Below are 19,108 nucleotides of genomic sequence, written 5' to 3'. Positions count from 1 at the left end.
ACGCCGCTCGCTGACTTTTTACTTTCAAGTCTCGCGCAACTTTTGAGACCAAATTTGTCGGGCCGGGGAATACCATTCCGAAGCCACGCCCCTTCAAAAAATTTTTGTCAACCCAAAAATTGCTCAAAAACGTGATTTTGTGTACAAAGTCAATACAAATTGTGTCTTTTCAAATGATTCGTATAAAGATTCATGTTTTTAATTTCAATGGCTGAAATAAATTCATTTTAGTATAATTATGCTTCCAAAGATGTTTATGACAAATTCTGCTGAAAAAAAACAAAAACAAAAGTTCAAAAAAATGATAAAACAATAAAAAAAATAGGAAATTAATTTTGACACTGAATTTTTTTTATGCACAAATGTTCGGAATGTCACTAGGAATATTTACACCAAAAATCAGCATTCCATAAGCTTTTATAAGCCAATTACAGACAAAAATGAGGTTTTTTGCATATATTTGCATAATTAATTGATTTAAAATAGAAAATGCAAATTTTTTGAAAATTTAACTGAACAGACTTGTAGATTACATCCGGCTTTATGTTCATGCAAAATTTTGCGCCGATCGCGCAATCAACGGCCGAGATCTGAAGGGGGGCCATAATGGCCCCCCCCCCCAGGAATTCAAGCTTGCTAAATAGCCCAGGTAAGTTAGGGTTAAATCCCAAATACATGCTCTCCTATTCATCCAATTAAACCTAGGTCAAGGAAGGTGAAAATTCAACACATTTGTGACAAACTTGTCATTGTAATGTTTTGCCAATTTTGTGAAAATGTAATCACACATTGTCCACTTGTACTATCTAGACCTATTAGGAGAATCATGCATTATGGCGGAGGCATAATTTCTAGTTTCTGCTCTTGCTTTTCACAGAATTAAGCTAGAAAGCTGACTGTGTGTAGTGCAATTTCTCCTGCTTTAATAATCAGAAGGCTTCCGTTTAATTGGGGATTAACAAACCATCAGATTATATGGACCTCATTTCTTTCTCAAATTAATGAACCTTGTTTTATTTTTGGATTAGTTAATATATTAAAATATTCCTTCTGATGTGATAATGAAATCCATGAGATTGTTTTTAAGGATTTACAATCTCATGGATTTCATTTCCGCATCAGAAGGAATATTTCAATCAAACCCATGCCGGGTAGCTTCTGCTAATTGCACAGTCTAATCATTTTTATGCCTCCGCCACGAAGTGGTGCCGGAGGCATTATGTTTTCGGGTTGTCCGTCCGTCCGTAATGAATTTTGTGGACAAGGTAACTATCAAAACCTTTTGAGGTATCCTAATGAAACTTGGCACGTATGTGTGTTAGGGGGTGAAGTTGTGCCTATCAACTTTTGGGTGCACATGCTCAAGGTCAAAGGTCAAAAGGTCGAGGTCAAATACATAAAATTTTACTATTTCCACCATATCTATGCAATGCCTGAAGATATTTTCATGAAACTTATTGTATACATGTATTACCAAATTAAGATTCTCTGGTGAAAGTTTGGGTCATGAGATCAAAGGTCAAAGGTCAAAAGGTCAAGTAAAAATATTAAAACTTCTCCTTTTTCTCTGTACCTTGGAAATTGTTCAAGGTATCTTCATGGAACATAGTATATATACATGTACTGACTGACAGTGATTATCTAGAGAATTTAGGATTCATGGGGTCAAAGGTCAGGGGTCAAAGGTCTAGGGCAACACTTCAAAATTTTATCATTTCCTTCATGTTTATGCAACACTTGGTGTATGCATGTATAACCTAATAGAGATTCTCTGGAAATTTTTTTTTTCTTTTGTTTCTGCCTCAAAGGTCAAAAGGTCAAAGATCAAGTGAAAGTGCTGAACTGATTTTTTCCTCCATATCTCGAAGTGGCTCAAGTTATCTTGAAACGTACTACATCTATTGTATTTATGCATGTTCTGCCTGACAGTGATTATCTTATGAATTTTAGGGTCAAAGGCCAGATGAAACTGGTAACAATTTACTATTCAATACAGAAATTGCACTTTTTCTCCATACCTTGAAAATTACTAAATGCATAAACCTATGAATTTGTCAAAGTCAAGTTAAAGTCCTTAAATCCCAAATACATGCTCTCCTCTTCATCCAATTAAACCTAGGTCAAGGAAGGTGAACATTCAACACATTTGTGACAAACTTGTCATTTTAATATTTTGCCAATTTTGTGAAAATGTAATCACACAATGTCCACATGTACTATCTAGACCTATTAGGAGAATCATGCATTATGGCGGAGGCATACCAGTCGCCATAGCGACATTTCTAGTTACAACATTGGTTTGGGAAGTATGGCGCTGTGCTGGTGGTCATATCAAGCTTGTCAGCTTCTATCCATAGCACTTACCAAAACTTCAATGTGCGTATGAAGAGTCACCTTCCACACAGTTTTAGACATTATTGATGGACAGTGGAAGTGTTTGGCCAAAATATGTCTTGAGAAAGCAGTTCTGTTTTCTGTTATGCTGTGAAAAGTTTGTTGCATTAAATTTTGTTGGACACCTAAGCGATGGTTCTTGATTATTAGGTGAGCACTGTAATTTAGTGAAGAATTTTGAGTAAGCTTACTTACCCACACACTTCTTTTTGTCTGTCTTGCATTATTCATGAACTTATGCCATTTTAATCCGATTTTAAAGCCCACAGTCAAATTTCAAGGAATGATTTTGTTGTTAGCAGGTACGAAAGTGATCAACAATATCTTGTCATATTTCTGTGTCAAAAGTTGTATTTCATGGAGGAAAATTACACTGTACATGTGCTCAAAGCAGTAATGTACATACGTGTACCTTTTTCTCTTCCAAGGGAGACTCTTTTGAGTTTTTACATTAATGTGACCGTGTATTACAGAACCCCCAAAAATTTGCCAGTCTTTTTTCCATTATTTAATCTCCAATTCTGAAAGAGAAGATTCTAAGCTTTAAAATTGTATGCAACTCATTGAGATTGAATATTCTCAAGCCACTATGATGGAAATAAATGTGTAGGAATGCTACTTTTGAGACAAGGCACTGTGAAGTAATGGTCCATTCAAGTGCACCGAGTCGGCCTGTGTTGCATGTGGAACAGAAGAGGTTTAAAACTCCACAGTAACTGCTATAAAGGGATTACCAGGTCAACCTGTGACTTGGTAAACTCATTAACAATTTTATTAGTAATCATATCAGAGCATGAAAGCCTTTGCTGGTTGTCTGTAGTTTTCATATTACCTTTTACATACCTCAATGTCTAGAAATGGAGAAAAAAGACACCCCCCCCCCCCCCCCAAAAAAAAAAAAAAAAATGGGTAGACATTAATTTACCAAAGCACTTCATACCGATTACTTGCTTGCAAACTCTGAATTGCAATGCAATAAGGGTAATTCTGTCACCAACCAAATGTCAAGATAGCCACAAAAAAATCAGCCTCCCAGGTTTAGTTATGCAGTGTCACAATTGAGATGCAGAAAAAAAAATGTATAACCCACCTATGCCACACTAATGATATTCTCTTTGTTTTCATACTTAATACAATACCATGTATATTTATTCAAAATTGTTGAGTCAAGTGTAGAATATTCATGTTAACACTTGTTATTTCAGCAGTTGTTTATTGTGTGCTTCCTGTCAAGGTCATCTTTGACTGTCTGTATGGAGCCAACCCTCACAACAAGCTCAAATCAATGGCAGTACAGTTTGTCCATCATCTGTGTTCTGCATGCAGTGATGCCCGTATGCAGCCTATGGGCCCAATTCTCTTGTCTGGGATGGTGAAGCTGATAGCAGAAACAACAAGTGTGAGTATGTAATATAGGAGATAGAGAGTTTCAGATGTACTATAATCTTTTTTCTTCATTTTATATGATGTCTATATTTCTGCTGTAATTAACTTTGATTAATGTGCTTGGAGCTGATCAGAGCATTTCACAAAACTCATCTTTTTCAAACATTGAAACCTCTCCAGGAGGTGTGGGATAAATTTTCATCAACATACAATATATCTCAGTTATGTGACTATTGTACTATATAGATGTGCAAACTTCATCTTTTGTCAATGTCAAAAAATGTGTTGCCATTGTAACAGCATTTAAAAAAAAAATGAAAATTATACAAATTACCAGTGGATTTTACTCAATCCCTTAGTTTCTGAGCATTTGACTTGAGATTAGATCTGATCTGGTGGAGTGTTCATTCCTGAGCAATTTTCATTTTGTGCAAGCTTCATAGTTTTGTTTTGTTTTGTTTTGTTTGTTTGTTTGTTTGTTTGTGGGTTTTTTGTTTGTTTGTTTGTTTGTTTGTTTGGTTTTTTTTTGGGGGGGGGACTTTTGTACTGGTTTGTTCATACTGGTTTGTACTGGTTTGTTACTGATGTGTTCTGCTGATGTTACTGCACTCACTCAAGTCACATATACAAAGGTACATGTTTATTTGGGTTTCATTCCCCTTTGAGTCAATAAACATACAATTAGACCAACCTTTGAGGTCAGGGGAGTCTTCTGGGGTGAAAGAAATATTTGGTTACCTCAAATTAAATAATTGTATAAAGATAGGACAAAACAAGCATCAACCTTTTCAGTCTCTTGATCTCCATAGACATTTATGCAAAGCACATGAAGTAGATTGGGAAACAGTGCTCACAGGGTGTAGTGTGAACATATTTGATAGTGTAAACATATATTTCCATGGTACTAAAGTTTGTGCATTTGTCATTTGAGTTGCAATAAACCTCTTAGAAATAGTTATTAGAACAGGTATATTCTTGGGGTATGAGTTTTTCTTCCATTTGTCTCCCTCTGTACAAATGCAATCTTACAAATTTCATTTGTACTGAGAGAGACAAATTAAAGAAAAACTCATACCCCATGTGATCTCTTGCTTTCAGGTTTGTTTACATCTAGTAGTAATCCAAGTTTTTTGTTGGGTTATGACATATATCAAATGCAGCAGAATGATATTATTTCTGTATGATATATATACTAGTATATGAATTGCATAGTTTGTCTTGGTTTACATCTCTTACATTTAATTAAAGGTGCTTTTAGTGTGCAAACAGTGTGCATATATGCTTCGCCTGGTGTAATCCCACTCATTAGTGTATCTCCTGTTCATTCATTTTCAGGATGCCAAGCTCAGAAGTCTAGCATATATAGCAGTGGGGAAACTCTCCAGGTACGTTCTTTATTTGTGTTCCCTGTAAATCCTTAGATGAAAGCCAAGACAAGTGTATAAACATGTGAAAGAAAATTGAATCTCAGCTGAACAACAACATAAATTCCCATGCTACCCACAATTATGTTTTGACATTTTTCTACCTATCCAACTGTGTAAGTTTGATTACATTCTTTCAGTGCATCTACCATTAGCGAAAGTCACAACCTACCCATCAATACCAGTCGATTGATATTCAGAGAATATCAATAGCTCTTTTGTACTGAAAGAGAAGTTACGTTTTGATATTATGTTGCTATGTATAAAAAGTCACAGTTCAAGTACATCCTAAATCAGTGAAAATTTGGGAAAAATATCAGACACTTCAAAAATTATGTACTGTGAAAGTTAGGAGAGTAAGACAATTATATATACTGTAGCTCTGTGTGATATTGGTGTTGAGCAGCTCTCGATTCGCTCTGTACACAACATTTCCATTTTCTTGCATATATGGGCACAGATTAAAGAAACATGCAAATAGCAATAAGTGGGGGGGGGGGGAGGGGGCAGCAGTGGAAATCATTGGGAGGAGAAAGATGAAATAGAAAGGAGGGGGAGAGGGAGAAGTTGAAAGTTAGAAAATCGTGGAGACAGGAGAGAGAGGTGAAGTTTCACAATACTAAGAAAGAGAAATGAAGTCAGTGAACAATGTTGACTATGGAATGCGGAATAAAAATGACAAAAGGAGAAATAAATCAGGAAGGAAAGAGCTAAGTCGAGGAGAGATGAGACTATAGAGTAAAAGAAAATAAAGAAAAGGGGGACTGAAAGCTAGCAAGAAAGGGAAGGGGAAGAGTTGAGTGGTTACACATGCCCGAGGTGTCAAGTTCTTCAAGGATCTTGTTTATTCTTATTACTAGAACTCTTGCTCTATCTTAACAAGTACTCTTACTCAGTCCTTTTCAGTCCACTTCTCTCTTTCTCTTATACAATGTACTATAGTCTGTTTTCCCTCAACTTATCTCTTTCCTTCTTCTTTATTTCTTATTTATTACAATTTTGCAGTTTCTTTACAGGCTATTTCTAAGTGCTTTCTCCCCCCTTAGGACTACACTTTAACTTATATTCTCCCCCATTCCCTTTCTTCCACAGGAACCTTTTCAGGACTTAACTTTCATTCTTTTTTTTTCTCTCTCTCTCACAGTAGTCATTCCTAGGATCCACTCAACCCCCTCCCCAGAGTGTGGGGTATAAAAAGATCTTCTTGTCAGTGTTATTGTATCTCAGGTTTTCCCACATGTCAAATGTTAGTTTTAGGGCAGTCAAATGAAGCCACTGAAGTTTTTTCAGAAAAGCATGAAAATACATAATTACCCTACAATAGTGATACAGGATACTGTTATTCCTGTTTTGTGTCCTAATGTAGGAGACTGCCTCATTTGTTCACCAAAGACTTGGGCTTACTTCAGCAGTTTTTTGACGCAGTCTGCAAGGTTTGTACGATTGTTAAAGTGTGACATGACAAATTATACATGGTCATTTGGGTAGTTAATTTATTTCATCTCTTCCTTATATTGGTATGGATATAATTCTTGAATCATACCTGTCATCAGGTAATGTTGGCTACATTGATGCGATGGTAATGGTGGTGGTTTATAGCAAAGAAACAGAACACATCAAATTTTAGTCATCATCTCTCTATCCAGTTAAACAGTTCAGTTGTATTCTGCTTAAATACAATGTACCCTTAAGGGGAGAGAGTGAGACAATTTTGTTTTGTGGTCTCCCAAAGAGATAATTGGAAACTTACGGTTAATGACATCTCCTTTAGGGGATCCACGGGAAGGTTGCATCAAGGTTGAATTTGTCAGATGATTGTCAATCCCTGAGGTTCATGTGTATTCAGTTATTTTTGGTGGCAAGCAGTGCATATTCAGTATTTGTTATTAGTGATTTCCCTCAATACATGCATACAAAATTCTATTATAGTGGAACACATTTTTATGTCTTTATCCATCAAATGGCATCAATATGATAGGAAGTGTACGTTGTACCATGGTTCTTTTAAGCAGATTTTTGTTTTGATTGTTTTGTTTTGTTTTGTTTTGTTATGCCTCCGCCACGAAGTGGTGCCGGAGGCATTATGTTTTCGGGTTGTCCGTCCGTCCGTCCGTCCTTCCGTCCGTCCGTCCGTCCGTCCTTCCGTCCGTCCTTCCGTCCGTCCTTCCGTCCGTCCGTAATGAATTTTGTGGACAGGGTAACTACCAAAACCTTTTGAGGTATCCTAATGAAACTTGGCATGTATGTGTATTAGGGGGTGAAGTTGTGCCTATCAACTTTTGGGTGCACATGCTCAAGGTCAAAGGTCAAAAGGTCAAGGTCAAATGCTTAAAATTTTATAATTTCCCCCATATCTATGCAATGCCTGAAGATATTTTCTTGAAACTTAGTGTATACATGTACTACCCAATTAAGATTCTCTGGTGAAAGTTTGGGGTCATGAGGTCAAAAGGTCAAAGGTCAAAAGGTCAAGTAAAATGTTAAAATTTCACTTTTTTCTCTGTATCTTGGAAATTGTTCAAGGTATCTTCATGGAACATAGTGTATATGCATCTACTGATTGGCAGTGGTTATCTAGGGAATTTAGGGTTCATGGGGTCAAAGGTCAGGGGTCAAAGGTCAAGGGCAATACTTCAAAATCTTACTATTTTCCTTATATTTATGCAATGCCAGCAGGATATTTTTTTTTTTTTTAAACTTGATGTATGCATGTCTAACCCAATAGAGATTCTCTGGAATTTTTTTTTTTGCCAAGAAGGTCAAAGGTCAAAAGGTCAAAGATCAAGTGAAAGTGCTGAACTTACTTTTTTCTCCATATCTCGGAAGTGGCTCAAGTTATCTTGAAACTTAGTACATGCTGAATTTATGTATGTTCTGCCTGACAGTGCTTCTCTTATAAATCAAAGGCCAGATGAAAATGATAACAAATTACTGTTCAATACAGAAATTGCACTTTTTCTCCATACCTTGAAAATTACTCAGTGCATAAACTTATGAAATGGTCAAAGTCAAGTTAAAGTTCTTAAATCCCCAAGTGCATGCTCTCCAATTCATCCAATTAAACATAGGTCAAGGAAGGTAAACATTCAATACATTTGTGACAAACATGTCATTTTAATATTTTGCCAATTTTGTGAAAATGTAATCACACATTGTCCACATGTACTATAGACCTATTAGGAGAATCATGCATTATGGCGGAGGCATACCAGTCGCCATAGCGACATTTCTAGTCTAAAAATAACTCTTGAGGTACGCTTTCTCGACAGAGCGCTCGAACGCTCCAAAAGTGTCACAGTTCGGCACGGTACGCTTTGGTTCAGGTCACTTTGGTTCGCTTTAGAGCGCTCGAACGCACCCAGAGTTGAAGCAAAAATATGTGCCTTCATTAGGAATGATTGTGCATGTCTGGTGCATATAGTATTGCAGTTCAGTATTTCAAGTAGTTCAATCCATTCATCCACTCATCTTCCCTGATAATCATGATTAAATGTACTTGATCGTGAGATTAGTACCAATAGCATGTGAGCAGATAGTCATATACTAGTACAGTATGTAGCAAACCTAAGGTTTATCATAACAGTCTTGGGGAAAACTATATCAAAATTGAGCCAAGGGGCAATATAATGACATCTATTTAATCAAAGCTGAGCTCACTGTGATGTATTCATCCTTTTGTTTTTTCTTGTTTTGTGGGGGGCGGGCAATGCAATATGGTGGAATGAATGCCTGCTCCTATATATCATTATTACCTCCCACCAAATACATGCATCCTACTAATTTGAAACCTACCGATACCCAAAGAAGAATGAAGTACAATTGCACCGGACTTTTCCTGATGAGCTGTAACTACCTCTGCTTTTGATTCCATCTTCTTTGACACATTTTCCCGTCATTAATACTACATGATTCTGATGCTCAGTCACACACTAACCCTTGTCATTCCTTGCTAATGGGTCTTTTGCGGTAAACATGCTGAGCTGAATGACTCTCAAAGTGAAACAAGCGTACATATATTTTTATCCCTTATTCTCTTCTTCTTCTTCTATTATCATGCCTGAAAAAAGGTCCCTTGGTTCCTACTTCCTGTGTTGCTGAAACTTACGTGCTACTTTCAATTTGCTTGGAGGCATCATACATCTGCTTGAGCTCGGTTCGGTGGATTCACATCTCGGCCAAATAGCCGGGAGGGAGCAGTAGAAACAAACTATGATCATGCAGTGCAGTGCATGATGGGAAAAATCTATTTAGCAATCCGAAACAATCAATCCAAGATGCCTGCCAAATATGTGTTTCCTCCTATGGCTGATTTATGAGAGTGATGTATGACCCTGCCTTACAAGCTTCTAGGAAACCAAGATTAGTGCAATTAGGCTCCTTGCTCACGCGATATTACAGATTTACCCATTTTTATGCCTCCGCCACAAAGTGATGCCGGAGGCATTATGTTTTCAGGTTGTCCATCCTTCCGTCCGTCCGTGCGTCCGTCTGTAATGAATTTTGTGGACAGCGTTAACTAAAAAAACCTTTTGAGGTATCCTAATGAAACTTGGCATGTATGTGTATTAGGGGGTGAAGTTGTGCCACTTAACTTTTGCGTGCACACGCTCAAGGTCAAAGGGTCATGGTCAAATGCTTAAAATTTCACTATTTCCCCCATATCTATGCAATGCCTGAAGATATTTTCTAGAAACTTAGTGTATACATGTATTACCCAATTAAGACTATCTGGTGAAAGTTTGGGGTCATGAGGTCAAAGGTCAAGTGTCAAAAGGTCAAGTAAAAATGTTGAAATTTCACTTTTTTCTCTGTATCTTGGAAATTGTTCTAGGTATCTTCATGGAATAGAGGATATATGCATGTACTGATGGCAGTGATTATCTAGAGAATTTTGGCTTCTTGGGGTCAAAAGTCAAGGGCAACACTTCAAAATTGTACTATTTCCCTCATATTTATGCAATGCCAGCAGGATTTTTTTTTTTACTTGGTCTATGCATGTATAACCCAATAGAGAATTTCTGGGAAGTTTTTTTTTTTTTTTTTTTTTTTGCCAAAAAGGTCAAAAGGTCAAAGATCAAGTGAAAGTGCTGTACTTACTTCTCCCTCCATATCTCGGAAGTGGCTCATGTTATCTTGAAACTTAGTACATACTTATGCATGTTCTGCCTGACAGTGATTCTCTTATGAATTTTAGGGTCGAAGGCCAGATGCAAATAATAACAATTTACTATTCAATACAGAAATTGCACTTGTTCTCCATACCTTGAAAATTACTCAATGCATAAACTTATGAAAGGGTCAAAGTCAAGTTAAAGTCCTTAAATCCCCAAATATATGCTCTCCTATTCATACAATTAAACCTAGGTCAAGGAAGGTGAACATTCAACACATTTGTGACAAACATGTCATTTTAATATTTTGCCAATTTTGTGAAAATGTAATCACACATTGTCTACATGTACTATAGATCTATTAGGAGAATCATGCATTATGGCGGAGGCATACCACTCGCCATAGCGACATTTCTAGTTTTGTTTGTTTTTTGAGACTTAAGTGATGATTCCAGACGTACAACTTATTCTTTGTTTTACCAAAATTATGTTAAATATGTGTACAAATGTATGCTGTAATGAAATCCATGTGTATATTTTATATACGCATTTCATTATAACAGACAGAGAGAGAGAGAGAGAGTGAAAGAGTACAAAGAGACAAGGGTGAACGTAACTCTGTGTATAAAGGTTGATATTTAATAAATTGTCACCCACAGCGCTCTACCATGTTAATGACATGATCATGACTTGCTTTGTGATTACTATAATCGTATGTTAAAAAAATGCAATGCACACTTATGATGCACAGGAGTTACCACATGTAGGGGTGCAAAGTATATGTTACAATGAAGCATAATTGCAAAACATAGGGCAGGGCAGAAATATACCTATACATCATTCTTACCCTTGTCTCTCTGTACGAGCTCAAAAGCTCTGGGCAGAAAACCAGTGATACCACATACATGTATATATGGGTGAGAATTTTGAACGATGTATAATTGCTAATCTTCACACCTTATGACTTATGGGGGGAGGGCTGGGGCTAGGGGGCTTGCCCCCCCCCCCCCCCCCCACACACACACACTTTTTTTGCACCATACAAAGGAATACATAAGTTGTCACCGCTTTGGGCCTCCCCCCACTGTTTTTATCCCGGAAGTGCGCAAGCGGCACTAGGAAGAAATAGACAGAAAGCTTGAAGTGTTAGCACGGTAAGGCTTTGTTTTTGCGCTGAAGGCCTTTTTTTTTTTTGCTTTTTTGCTTGTTGGCTGATGAAACCCGGAAGAGGCACCATACAGAACTGCAGAAGTTGTGCTGAAGACCTTTTTTTTTTCGCTTGTTAGCTGATGAAACCCAGAAGTGGCACCACAAGTATGAAGTGGCCCCCCCCCCCCCCCACCTTTATGTCCATGACAATTTCAGCAACCGCCTATGATGTAGACAATCCGACCAAGAGGGAACATTTATCTCAAAAGTATATGCTCAAAATAATATGCTTAGAGCAATAGTTTCATAATTTCCAAGGTGGTATGTGATCATGATGTGCAGACAGCTTAAAATTTACTTACTCTATAAATATCGCCAAATACTGAAAAACAAGTTGTAGATTAATGGAAATTTATGTAATCTGTCATTTGTGTGCAATTTAAATATTTTCTGATGAGGTTTGGGAGACAATCTGCACTGTTAAAGGTTCTCATAATTTTGCTCACATAATAATTATGTTCAGTCTGACAAAAGAAATATCTGATAATTACTATCATATCATTGTATGACAAGTTAATATTACTTGAAAATATTACTAAATCATCAAGTCTCTCTTACCCCAAAGCAAATAACATTCAGCATTTAATCTAACTGCAATAAGAAGGTAAAATGTTTTGCTCATGGATGTGCATTTGTAGAAGAAGTCCATGAATTACATATTAGAAGATAGAGGAACAGTGTCACTTTTTAGTGACAGATGCTCCCCATGTATATCTTTTGAGTAAGGTAAATTGAGTAAGGAAACTCTCATCTCAAAAGGAACACATCCATTTTTGGTCTGTATCACAGATGTTCCCTGCAATTGTCATATTTTCTATGCCCTGGTACACTCTTATTTTTCCCTTTACCACAATTTCTCTAATTCTTTCTGTAGCCTGAACATGCTGTGGCCACCAAGAAAAAAAGAAAAAGTCCAATCCAAAAAAGTGCTATGCAATCACAGTCGGAATATATTGAAAGGAAAAAGTGGAATTGAGGGAAGAAGTCTAGTAATGTGCAAGAGGTAAGAAGGAAATGTAAAAGTGAAAAAAAAAAAGATGTGGGAGAAGTTGAGTGAAAATGAGAAGGAATGAAGAAGGGATCGAGCTGCACTCCTGTTATATGTCACACGAGAAAAGCAGTGCAAGTGCGCTCCTGTGGTAACAAAGCCCTGTGGAGGGGCAGTTTTTGTTTGTTTTTTCCGAAATTTCATCATATGCGAACAAAATAATGCAGTATATGATGAAAACATGCAAACCCTGCATATACTGTATCATATGTTATTTTTTACACTCATCATTCGCTGAAAAGCAATGTTAATTCACAGTTTTATCTCATAAATTTTGTTTAAATGTTACACCCAAAAGACAGAGAGATCATCAAGTTGTTTGTGCTTTTATGAAGTGCTTTCAAGAAAGTGTTTAGCAAAAGAGTAATATTTCAACAGAAATAACGAATTTGGTTGAATATTCAGTCGTCTACCATTACCTACAGGTAAACAATACAAAGTTAATATTCTGTCCACACATACACATAGCCCTTTGCATATTTCATTCCAATTCTGAACTGAATCAGATCGTAAAAATCTATGTCAACCCTAGTCCCAAGGGAGGGACCCCCCCCCCCCCCGACGTTTCGCGTGATTATTCCACAATGCGTGATGCTCTCGCTTCAACATTTTATGACTTTTTTCTTTCAAGTATCGCTCAATTTGTTGCTCCCGGGTATACCGTTTTGAAGCCACGCCCCTTTGAAAAAAATTCATCTACCCCAAAATTGCTCAAAAACATGATTTTATGTACAAATCCAATGTTAATTGTGTTTTTGCAATTCATTCATATAGAAATAAATATTTTTACTTTCAATGGCTGATAATGACTTATTTTAGCCTGATTATGCTTTAAAAAGTTTCTGCGACAAATTTTGACGAAAAAACCCCCGCAAAAACAAAAAGTAAAAAACAAAGAAATACATAAGAAATTCAATAAACAATAAAATACATGACAAATAATTATGAAGCCAAATTTTTGCCTCATGTAGTAATCTGTAATGAGTATGCTACTCGATCTTTTCATGTTTTCATGCTTTTTTTCATGAAAATATTGTTATTTTCTTGTTAAAAAATAGTTGTTACCATGGCAACCGCTAGTAACATTCGGAAATTGTGATTTTTAATTTGATTAAAGAAATACATAGCTGTATGTTTATATTGACATATATTGGAAGTTACGGCATGTTTTTATGATGTTTAATGAAGAATACGTGTCCTTCTGAAGAAAATAATTTGTTGCCATGGCTAAAGATGTCATTTAGAAATATGGCAAAAGATGGATTCATGTTCGGCACCCCCAAAATAGTAGTCCCCTTCCTGGACTGTATTCGTAGCGGTATGGCATCACATGCAGTGTGTGCCCACCAAGGATGTTAAAATCAGCGATCCTCGGGAGTACCAACTGGTGGAGTGTGGCAATCAGCGGTTGGGCGCATTGTGCAGGGTGCATGCATGTATGCATGTGTCAGTGTGGGGAATGCGGATTATTAAAATCGTCCAGTATCTGGACTACCAAAATAGGGGAAATAACACACAAAAAAATCGAACTGTACAGAAATTTATTATTCATTGATTTATTTTATTCTTTATTTCATTTTAACAGAAAACTTATTTTTCTTTAATAGGCAGTTTTTGTCATGTTGCTATAGCAACGAAAATGATGCAGGATGACCATAGTCGAAAAAAGCTGATAATCATGATAGTAAATTGTAACAAATATTCTACTCGATCTTGTCATGTTTTCATGCTTTTTGATGAAAATAATACTGTTTTCTTTACAAATATAGTTGTTGCCATGGAAACCGTCATTGCTATGAGGTAACCATGACATTCAGAAATGGTGAATTTAAGTTTGATTTATGTTTATATTGACATATTGAGAAAATAATTTGTTGCCATGGCAACAGTATTATTGTTGAGGATATTAAAAAGAATACTTGTATGTTCACCAAAAATTAGAAGTCCTGGAGCTTTAATTTTTTTTATTTATAGGCATTTTTTTGCATAAATTAGCATAAATTAACTAATATAAAATACATAAATTAAAATTCGAAAAATCTTTACTATACAGTCTTGTAGATTACATTTACCTTAGTGCAAATTTTCGCAAGGATCCCGCGATCCACGACCAAGATCTGAAGGGGGGGGGGGGGGGAAGACTTCATAGCTCTTCAGGCAGACCCAATCTTGAATTACCAAGCGGACCGATTCTTCAACCCTTTATGTGCATATTTCTTTTTTGGGTAGAGAGTTATGAATAATAACCAGCCGTGTGCCTCAGCTGGATCATCTAATTAGATCATGTAACGGTTGATTGATTAGGGTAATGTTTTGTGAGAGATGTCACCAATACATATGTATATATATTTCAAGTTACGCACTGTTTTCTCTTTGGTCATATTAACATATTTATACACAATATGTATTTCTATGTTGTGTGTGTGTCTGTCTGTGTCTATTTGTGTCTGTGTGTGTGTGTGTGTGTGTGTGTGCACTTGCCCATGGTGTAAAACAAGGACACACATTCAAACTTTACATTTAAACCGAGGACACACAGGTCCTCGGTTATGTGATAACATTCTAACGGGTAAAACAGGTCCTCGGTTTCCACCATATGCATACTATGTGACTGTGTGTTTGTGTGTACAAACATGGACCTACATGTACGGTACAAAGCATCAACAGATGTGTCCAGTTGCAAAAGCCCCTCCTGATTGGAGTACGTGTATACTATCTTGCACCTTTTTAGAGTACTTCTGTGATGGACTCTAAGATACATATGTTTGAAGGAAATTACATGAGTGCATATTTGCAGCCTAAAACATTCTCTACAGTCTGTCTAACAGAAACCTTATGCTGCTCCTTGTGTGTACTAGGAGGCAGATGACACCCGTCTGCATGTCCAGGATGCCCTGTTCCAGATGGCAGAGGCATATAAAGGGGTGGAAGAACCCCTCATCAAGGTGATGGAGATGCTTATCATGGCCAACATTGAGAAGGTACAATGTAGGGTTTTACAGATTGTGTCTTTGCCTTAAGAACTTCAAGCCCACAGGCATGATAATTTTGTTTTTGTTGTTTGCTATGGCCCTGTTGCCATAGCAATGGCAAATTTTCAAAAAATCACACAAAATGTTGTGGATCGACCTACTCTCAGTTTTAAGGCAATTCAGCTGAAATTTCACACATGTCATCAATGTAATGTGCAGCTTATTGATGGAGGCAGACTTAACCAGAAGAAGGAGAAGAAGAAGAAGAAACTCACTCAAATTTTTAGCACTTGACTTGAGATATGGTACATGTAACTAATTTTTAAATGAGCAAATCTCATCTGTATTCAACGATGCATCGCTATGGTAACAATTTTTTTTTAAAGATAAAATCATGCAAAATTATTGCTGGTTGAGCCAACTCCCTCAGTGTTACATGTAGGTGGGGGTATTAATCACATTGAGTTCTAGTTCTAGTTCTTTTTTTTAAAGATAATTTTTTTGTTAAGTTAATTTTTTGAGTGGATATCCCCTTTAAGTAATAGCATCATCCTAATGGACACCTGAACAATGAATACCCACAAACACATACATATACATATTCCATGCGTCGCTGGGGTGACAAGACATTGTATCTACAAAATGTCAAATGTTCAGGAGAGCCAAAAAACATGGCGGCCAAAGCACTATAGTGAATGGGATAGCCTTTCCTTTGACATGCCATGGTGGCTTCATTTTTGGAGTAAGACAGTTGGGATTTGGCCAGAACATCACTTAACCCATTATTTGACCATTAATCCAAAAAAGCCATTTTCACCAAAATTTCAGATACAAGGTCTTGTCACCCCAGCAACGACAAATATATACAGAAGTATATACACACTTGGTGATTCTATCCTTCTATGAAGAGTGCTCGATATCCTCAAAGGAAGACATTTAGACAGAAGTATTGGAACAAGTTCACTCGGTTAACAGCAGGTTCATCCATATTTATTGCTACTCGGAGTTTCATGCCACCTCCATGAGGCGCAATCGTCAGGCAATGATTAAATACATTAAATACATTTTGCATGATGTATTTAATCATTGCCTGACGATTGCGCCTCATGGAGGTGGCATGAAACTCCGAGTAGCAATAAATACGGATGAACCTGCTGTCAACCGAGTGAACTTGTTCCAATACTTCTACAGAAGTATATATATATTTATCGTCGCTGGGGTATACAGGGTATATACAGTGTATATAAACAGTATATCAGGAGTCAACAACACTAATTGTCTCTCTGATGGCCTGTTAGGGCCACTAAAATCTCTAAATCAGACATTTTGGTTGCCCAAAATAAGAGGAAATATTAAAAAAAAAAAAATCATTTTGAATCCCAACCCACCAAATTTGACTGCCAAAAGATAAAGTTTTTGAATGATTGTTGGCCAGTCATCACATTTTAGTTGTGCCAGGCAATTGCCGATCTCAAGCCTTGTCTGTCGTTAAAGTGTAAATATCGATATGTGATTTACATTCCTGCATATTATTTTGTATGTTAAGTGAATTTTCTAGGTTGTAGAAGTAAGTTGTGTAAGAAACCAAAACAAAAGTTTAAGAGGAACATTATAAGAAGTGACTTTCTGTTGTGCTTTAAGGCCCTGTCACACCTTTCCGGGCAAGCCTTGCGTGCGACTTGCGAAGAACAATTTTTGCTACATGGAGGTCCCCACAGATGACCCACACATGACAGTACCTAGCACGTGTCTCACCCGTAGTTACCCGGAGTTGCGCGCGCATGTCCTATTTACCCGCAGCCAAGTTTAGGCCCCGTCACACCTTTCAGGCAAGCTGCGCAGGTTGGTTGTATGTGGGGATTTTCCAGTACACAGGACAATTTTTGCAGGCGGGCAAAGATTTGGACGAGTTTCGCAGGTGTCTTACCTGCTGGACCCATGCTACTTACGTTCTACTCACATGTATTCTGTGTTACCTGCGTGTCAGGCGCGTGGGTAGCGAGTAAGGGCTAACAACTCGGTGAAGGAATCCCTCTGAAGGAATTTGATATGGCAGAAGTCCCACATAATGTTATAATCTTGGCGCAGCCGACTCTCAACTTACCAGCAGAAAGGCAGTAACTGACCCTCAGCATGCACGCAATTTGCTCGTATAGCTCGCTCCACGTCCGTAGGAGTGACCAGCTACATGGATATTGGCAGTTTCGTCACCATTCCTTGCCAGTAAAACACCCCTATTATGCTTGTAGAATGCCCGCAGGTGACACGGGCTTCCGGCGCAGAAGCATGGAACCACAGGCAGCTTCCATACTTCAAGGGGGTCAACTGCCTGTACATACTGCAGGCAATCCCCGCGACCCACCCGGAAAAAGTTTTGGTCATGCTCAAAACTTGACTGCAGGTAAATTAGACTTGCGTGCGCACCTCCGGGCAACTATGGGCGAGATACGCGCTAGGTACTGTCAGGTGTGGGCCATGGTCCGGATACGTAGCAAAAATTTTTCCCCGCAAGTCAACCCACAAGGCTTCCTCAGACACGGTGTGACAAGGCCTTGAGCATGCTCAAAACTCGTTCCGGGTGAGTCACGTTGGGGTTGCCCGCAGAGATACGTGCAGAACACCAATAGGAGGCCCTTAGCGGCAGCACGTCACAGGCAACTCCCATGCAGGTACTTCGTAGCTGTAACGTAGGTACTTCGCAGTCCCTGTATGTTGCTTGTAACTGAAAACGGATCGGTTTCGAAGCTCTCACGCAGGTCACAAGGAATACATGCAAGTAGCCGGTAAGACGCAAGTAAGGAACTCGCCAACATCCTTGTCCGCCTTCAGAAAATTCTCCTGTGTGCTGGAAAATCCCTACTCACAATAAGCCCCCGTAGCTTATCTGGAAAAGTGTGACAGGGCGTTTAGATTCAGAATTTGCCAATCATAGGGCACACTTGTCTATAAACATGTATGTATACATAATATTTCTTTCTCGAATTATTGCACTTACACATAGCCTGAGCCTCAAGCAAGAATGGCAGCAGTTCACTATGCTGCAACTGTGTTTCCAAGCCACCACGTTCCGTCTAGATATGTCTTGCTGCTTGCTACAGGTGATAGGTAAGTCCAAAGAGTTGTCAACAATGTGAGTATTCATCAGTGTATCATGGTTTTTGTTACCAGCACAGTTTAACACCATATTTTAAGGGTCTGACATACTGATCAAATGTCATAATACAATAACTTATTAAATGGCCATCAAAATATGTACATGTATGTTAGACATTTGCTTTTGTTTATCCCATTGGGGAAGTAATGCTCATTTCTGCAGGTGAATGGCAATAATGTACTATGCAACTGATTGACAAATTGCCCTACATCGACATAATTAGATAATGTACTTATTTACATTTTTAGTATGTTTCTTGTGATGCTATTTCCTGATGCTGAAGCAGAATTAACTCTTTATTTGCCATGATGGAAACCCCCTGTGTGCCACATTATTCTGAGACACGAAGGTAGTCATGCTTTGAGAAAGAATTCTGTTTTTCCAATCTATATAACTTCTACAAATTTCTG

General features: G+C 37.7%; 1 pseudogene; it reads left to right on the top strand.

Moving 5' to 3' along the window:
• The window catches only part of LOC139744179 (proteasome adapter and scaffold protein ECM29-like), a 134,196-nt pseudogene that overhangs the window by 67,959 nt on the left and 47,129 nt on the right, over positions 1 to 19,108 (top strand).

Source organism: Diadema antillarum, unplaced genomic scaffold, assembly GCF_040938485.1.
Source record: "Diadema antillarum isolate AM-2024a unplaced genomic scaffold, OU_Dant_1.0 seq00001145_RagTag, whole genome shotgun sequence".
NCBI lineage: Eukaryota > Metazoa > Echinodermata > Echinoidea > Diadematoida > Diadematidae > Diadema > Diadema antillarum.
Note: the sequence above shows the minus strand (reverse complement) of the source record. Positions and strands in the feature narration are given on the sequence as shown.